Raw genomic sequence first — 7,005 nt, forward strand, 5'->3', positions numbered from 1 at the left:
GAGATTATGGGCCGGGCCACCTCTGGCTGGAATGAGGAAGAGTGGAGGTACCAAGCTTAGGAAAAAATGTTTGAAAAAAAAATGTGGTTAACTGATTTTCAGCCTTAAAGCAAAAGCTTAACTCAGGTTTTAGGTGATACTTCAGGCTGGTCCTTTCTTTATCCAAATCAGTTTACTGACCCCTACTTTACAAGCAATAGAACTTTGCTACTTGTAGCAAACACTTCTGGTAAATACCTCAAGGTCTAAGAGCTGGACTCAGTGGGCAGAGCCTTTTATCTAACGTTTAGGGGGGAAAAAAACCTCCCAAGATTCTGCTGTTTAAGATCCGAAAGAGGATTTGAGTGTGTCAGGGAGGTGACAAGTGTGGAAAAGAGATGGAATAAGTCTCACTTCTTTTCTTGTTGCATGGCCTCCGGAATGTGGTGCTATCGTTATAAAAAAATAGTTACCTTTAGCAGAGTAAAATTGTTGCCCTATTAAATGGAATACTCAGGATAATTGGTGGCAGGATCTGTAACAAGAAATAATGTATTGCCGCAATCAAGCTTGTGTGTCCAAAGGGGCTTGGATAATCAGTGTTGGCAATTTCCTCTTCCTCCCTCACCAGGAGGAACAAAACAGTATGAGCCACAGAGAAGTTTCACTGGCCCTCAGTGTACGAGCTGAGGAATTAGTCTTCTCACGCAGTCCCAGACCCTCCTCAGTTTGGCTTGTGCACAGACTGCTGAATCTAGAAGCAGGACATGGCTCTAATTTTAGCTGGGTCATTGTAATTTTCAGTGTGAAGGGATCAATGCTCAGTTGCATACAGTCAGATGTACCCACTGTACCAGCCTGAAAGAAGAGTAGCTGAAGAAAGCTCCCATCGCTCTCCTTTCAAACTCACGTAACCTCCTGACTCCAAGGTGCCATGACACAAGGCTCATAGAGGTTTTCTATGAGCACAGGGACACATCACTTCCCCTGCTCCTGTCCAGCACCTCATTTGTTTGAGAGTCTCAAAGAGGTGCTTTAAAAGGGACAACTTTAGCTGGGCATTCACCAGGGAGAATGAAATGGAGACCTAAAGGGAAGCTTAGTACCTGTATTTCTATACTAGCACTTGGAGTACAAAGGTAGAGTCATGCATGGGTATTCCAGGGAGGATCTGCATGGGGAGTGGCTGCTGAAAGCTTGCAGGCACTCACTCAGTTTGGAAGGAAGTAAATGGCAGAATTTGCCCTGGTGGGGAGGGGGGAAATGATGGTAGACAGCAAAGCGTTCCCTGTAGCTGTGAAACATAAGAGGCATGACACTTCTGCCCCCTTGCTAACTTAGTGCATTACACCAGAGCTTAGAGAGCCTGGCCAAAATCAGGAGCACGTTGTGCTAGACTGTCTACAAGCACATGGTGAGAGACAGCGCTCCCCATCTAACTAGGGAGGGGAAACTGAAGCACAGGACAACAAAGTGACTTGCCCAAGGTCACACCACAAGACTGTGTGAAAGCCCAGATTTCAAGCCCCTGCTTCAACCACAAGGCTCGCCTTCCTCCTCATGCAATGGCTTCCACAGCCAAGAAAAGGGAGCTACCTGAGGGGAGGGATACTGCCCCCATCTTATCTACGGTAGCGGTGGTGGTGGTATCACATGGAATACAGGTCCCTAGGGTTCAGTGGAGGGAGTCCCATTGCTGCTATTATTCTCTTCCCTCCAGCAGTGCCCCTAGGGACACCTAACTGGACCAGCCAATGGGAGGTGAGTTAAATCCCAGCAGGAGTTTTCAGAGTCAGGGCAGGGAAACGTGCCCAGCTGGGAATTAATTAGGTGCAGCTGAGCCTCATTAGACTCCAAATGCCCTTTAAAAGAGGCAGGGGAAAGCTGGGTGCTTCTATTTAGAAGGCAAGACAACAACTGCTAGGGACAAAGAGCCTCTCTGGGTCTATTATTTTCTATTCCTAGATAACTCTGGGCTGTCTAGTGGGTCAGGATTTTTAAGCTGTATGAAAGGGAGGTGGCCGGAGACTGTCAGGGGCTTTTGTGTGTTCTGATTGCACAAGGGCTGTCTAGAAATGAAGCAGAAACTCTCAGGGAGGGTGACCTTAGTTGGCTAAGCAGAAAGTCTCTGCTGGAATTTCTCTTCAGCTGCTTGGCCCTTGACTCTGCCTTGAGTGCGGATGGGGCATTACTGTAGCAGGGTAGGGAAACCTAGTGTGGCAGCTATGGGGGAATTTCAACAGACAAGATGAAATGAGCTCTGTTGGAATTTGCCTCAGGCAGGAGGATTATCCCTTAGTCCTGGCAATCCCAAAGGTTCAAAATTAAAAATAAAAGGTGGGGTTGTTTTTTAAATGGCAGGTTCTTTGTATTTGTCTGTGGGTTTCTGAGCCTTTAGCAATCACAGCTTCAAGGTTTTCTTTGCAACACAAAGGCTCAAAAGGTAATTTTTGTCCTGAGCTTTCTGCTCTGATTCCCACCTGAAGCCACTTAGAAACCCATTTCTAAAACAGCTCTGCTGTAGTGGTGGAGGCTCTGAACCACCCATCAAACCAGGTGACATCAGCCCCGAATGAGAGCTGCAGCCACTGGGGGAAGCTGCAGCTGTGTTTCTGGGAGTGGGCCAGGGCCATAAATAATACAGACGTAGGGGAAACAGAAGAGGGAATGTTGGCTTGCTGAATTCTAACAGAGGAAATACAGGTGGAGGGTGTGCAGGGAATTTAAAAAAAGAGGCAGAGGGTTAAACCAAATCTAAGCCTGCTCACCCATGCAACACAATTAGCAGCACTGAAACAGCCAGGCCAGCAAGGTTAATGCAAATAAGCCATTTCCAGAGGAACAATCACAACTTCTCTATCACCCCATGCAGCCACTGCTCTGCTATACCAAAGGCACAGGATCAGTGACTGGGGGTGGGAGGGGTGTGAAATCCAATCAGGGAACAGGTCTAAACAAGGCACAATGAAGACTCTCCCCTGCCAATGCTGCTGCTGCTTTTTAGAAACAGGCTGGGCCAAACTCTTCTCTCACTGAGGCTGGTGTAAATCAGGAGTGTTCCACTGAAGCCAGCGATGTGAGTGCTAAATCAAGCACACGGGGGCTAGTGACAGCAGGCAGGGGGTTTGTTTTTATCTTTCTAATGCTCAATTGTTGGAGAGAGAGAGGAGGAATTTTTTTTTTTTTTAAGTAAAAGCTCTTTCCAGCCTACAAATGAGCCTGATTTAACTGTATCTCTCTTCTTATCTTGCCACAAACTATTTAACGCTAGTGGAGCCCTACACCCCCTAAGCTAGGAAGCGTTTGAAAGACCTTGTATTTCAATTAACAGAGTTGTCATTTGTATTACAGTAGCACCTAGGAAACTCATTCAAACATCAGGGCTGGATTGTGGTAGGTGCTGCATAGACAAACAACAAGAACCGTGCCTACCCCAGAAAGCTGGCCAGGGAGGCAAGGCAGTCAAGGGTAGTGCTTTTGCAATGATCCATGTTGCTACTGGAGCTGGCCCTGACTTGAGGATATTTGTTCCTAGGACTGGAGAGGCAATTCTCACACTTGTTTTCCTAAGCTCTGGATTAGTCTCTAGATATGTCCAGTGCTCAGGTTTAGAACTATGCTTTTCCCTGTATATTATGCAGGGCTAGTGACGTGTCTCCACAGCTCTAATACAAGCAGTGGGGTTTCTAAAATGCCCAAACTGACAGAACTTTCTCCAGAACAAATGGGTCAAAGCCAAAGCTTAGGGCTCAGGGGCGAAGGAAATATTTTGGACATCAGTGTCCTGGCACATGAGAACCTAACTGTGAAACTGACCAGAAATGAGTGAAACTGCCTAGTCTATTTTCATTTTTCAATGAGCAAATTGAATCATGAGCAAAAAGGGCTTAGATTGAAAGCTCTTTGGTGCAGGGATCAGGCCTTCTGGTATTTGCAGTGTATGCCAATGGTGCTGTCAAAAGAAAGGAAACCTATGGCAATAACAATGCAAACGAAAAGAAACAAATGTTGAAAATTAAATTGTTTTTAAAATTTTGTTTTCATTAGCTAAGGGCCTTTTCTTTCCATAACACAAGTAAAAAAAAGTTGTGGTTAAAACACAGGACTGGGACCCAGGAGATCTGGGTTCGAAGTTTGTCTCGGACACTGATTCTCTGAGAGACCTTGGTAAAATCACCCAGTTTCTCTGTGCCTTGGTTTCCCATCTGTTACATGAGGATTAAATTTCCCTTTCTCAGAAGGGTGATGGGGTCATAGAGGAACCCAGGTAGACAGCTTTTAAAAAAATGTATGGAGTGAAGTCTGGGCTCTCTGATGTCAATGGCAAAACTCCCACTCATTTCAGGAAGTATCCCTTCAACTATGGGCTATTTCTCTCTGACTTTTGCAGTCATTCAGGGTACATCTACACTGCAATGTACCCAGGGTTAGTAGAACTCAAATTAGCAGACCCTGGATGTGTTAACCTAGAGCTTGAGTGTCTCCACTCATTGCTAACCCCAGATTAGGAACTGTTGACCCCTGTGTCCCAATCTGGTGCTCCAGCATCTACACTGCATTGTGTTGGCCAAGTCCAACCACCCATACCATAGACTGCCTAGCGCCCCCCAAATGTGGCCGGTTAGCCCTTTGTTCATGGGGCACTGTGGGAAAACTAGACTGTCCAACAAACCTGAGTGTCCAGAGGACAAAGTCAGTCAGCCCGTGGGATACTTTTGGCAGACTTGCAAAGCAGAAGTTCATGGTACTGTCTCTATGCTGCAAAGCAATAGGGCTTGAACCTCAGTTCTGGCTTAATGCAGGCTCGGATCCTCCACCCCTGGGGGTCCTGGGATCCTGGGTCTGAGCCCTGGATTATTGTGATTTGGGTTTAGATGGAAGGGGGGTTAGGCTTGAGCTTGAATTCGAACTCGGGTCTTACACTGCAGTATAGACGTACCCTCGCGGTCCTTTCATTCTTTGATTTTGGCAAGGACTTCTGCATGGAGGAAGCAGGCAGTGAAAAGGTGCCAGGCCAAGACTCTCGGGAGTGCTGTGCAATAACAACCCAGCATATGTTCGTAAGACACAGACACACCCAGTGTACAAAAGATGATTGGATCAGGACGGTGCAAAGTGAAGGGTTCCATCTGTCTCAATGCCTGCATTGCAGCCCAAGAGCAGCAGTGCACTGTGTGTTACAGAGCTGGCATCTGAGTTGCTTTTTCTTTTCCCAAATACAGCTCCCTATTTATATTGCTGCACTGGGCAAGTGCAGTACTTTACCTGCATGCAGGTAGGCCCCTGTAAGAACTGCTATGCCAGTGGTTAAATGTCAGCTGTGCCATGGCTGTATAGTGAAGCACGCCAGGAGCAAGGAAATCACAGCTCCAGTACATACCACTGAGAGTCCAACATATGCAATGCGTGGGAACGGTGGTGATTGCATCCTGTTGTCTCTCTAAGCTGAGACAGCTTCAGCTGAAATGAGCCAAATGCTATTATTAACTCACTAACTCGTGTTCTTCCTCCCAGCTCTTTAAATACATGTAATTATTTGAAACCGGCCTACTGGTAAAGATAAAAATTGATAAAAGAGAAGTTGTGTCTATGGTTAAGTTGGCTGGAATGTCAGAACTCTTGAATTTTATTCCTGATTTGCTGGGTAGATTTATGCAAATAGACACTGAACAGCTATGTAAAATCGGAGTCTGTAACAATCACAGGAAGAGGCTGGGCTAAGAGCTGAGCTAATTTTTTCAGCTGGAATTTTTTTTTTCTAGAGAAAAATGCAGATGAGGCACCACTGAAATGTTTTTTGTAAGTTTGTGTCGATTTCACTTTTTTTTTCCAGATTTTTTTTTAAAGAAACAAACATGTTTTGTTTTGATGCTTTCTACACTAAATGTTTTGATTTTTCAACTTGAAACTTTTTTGGTTTCAAAATTTTCATTTAACTTTATTTTGAAAAACTCAAACATTTAAGAAGGGTCAAAACTAAACCTTTCAGTTTTCTCAAAATGAAATGTTTTGTTCAATCCCAAATATGGTGGGTTTTTTTTTCCTTTCAACTTTTCAGTTTGCTGATCTTCCTTGCTTATCATCAGAACTACATCACCTTCAGATTTTCACCAGCCCTCGTTCCTTCACAGCATCCAACACACACTTCTTATCCCACCTTGCCAGCTCGGCACGACTCCACCCTTCCCCCCTATCTGCCCTTGTTTCCTTTCCAGGGCTATTTCATGCAGACAGTTTTGCCCATCCCTCTCTCCCTCTCACACTCACACACATTCTGTTCCCAGTCACATGCAGGTTAATAGGAGTTGCTTGCAGGTAACCAAAAGCTGAAATGGCCATTTGGCTCTACCCAGATGGGTGCATTTCCTGCTTATTGATGCTCATGACTTCGATGGGGATGCTCAGAGACCACTGAGGGCTGAATCTGGGCCACTGTTTGACAAAGCCGGTTATAACTCTGCCCTGTGGACTGCTCCATTTATTTCTCTTTTTTCTCCCTTCTCTGCCACACAGCATGCTTCTAAGGCAGCAAGTAGGAAGCAATGTGATTATCATATAATGTGATGTGATATATAATTATCCATAAATCAGCATGTCGTCACACAAGGGCTTTTTTTGGTTTTGTGTTTTTTGTGGGGTTTTTTGAGACAAAAATGAATCTCTAACTCAGGTTGTCATAACCAATTAGAAATCACTAGGCCTGGGCTGATGGTCTCAATATCTGTCAATAGCTGTTTAACCAATGCCACTTTCTTGCCATTAGTCAATGGTACATGAAATTTCAGAGCTTTTACGAGGCACCTGATTTAATCCGAGGTTTTAATTCAGCTGGGAAGTTCTGCTGACATTACAGGCTATGGAAGTGCAGCTTGAGTACTTGATGAGCGGCAGTAAAAACTCCAGGCTTGAAGAATAGCCTCGATGTCGAGTATGAGGATTTGGAATACGTTTCTACCTTTTCCACCCATGCCTGCTTTCTGTCTGTCTCTCTCCGAATAGCAAGATGGGATGTGGTAGCTAGAAGCC

Source organism: Mauremys reevesii, linkage group 19 (genome assembly GCF_016161935.1).
Source record: "Mauremys reevesii isolate NIE-2019 linkage group 19, ASM1616193v1, whole genome shotgun sequence".
Taxonomy (NCBI): Eukaryota; Metazoa; Chordata; order Testudines; family Geoemydidae; genus Mauremys; species Mauremys reevesii.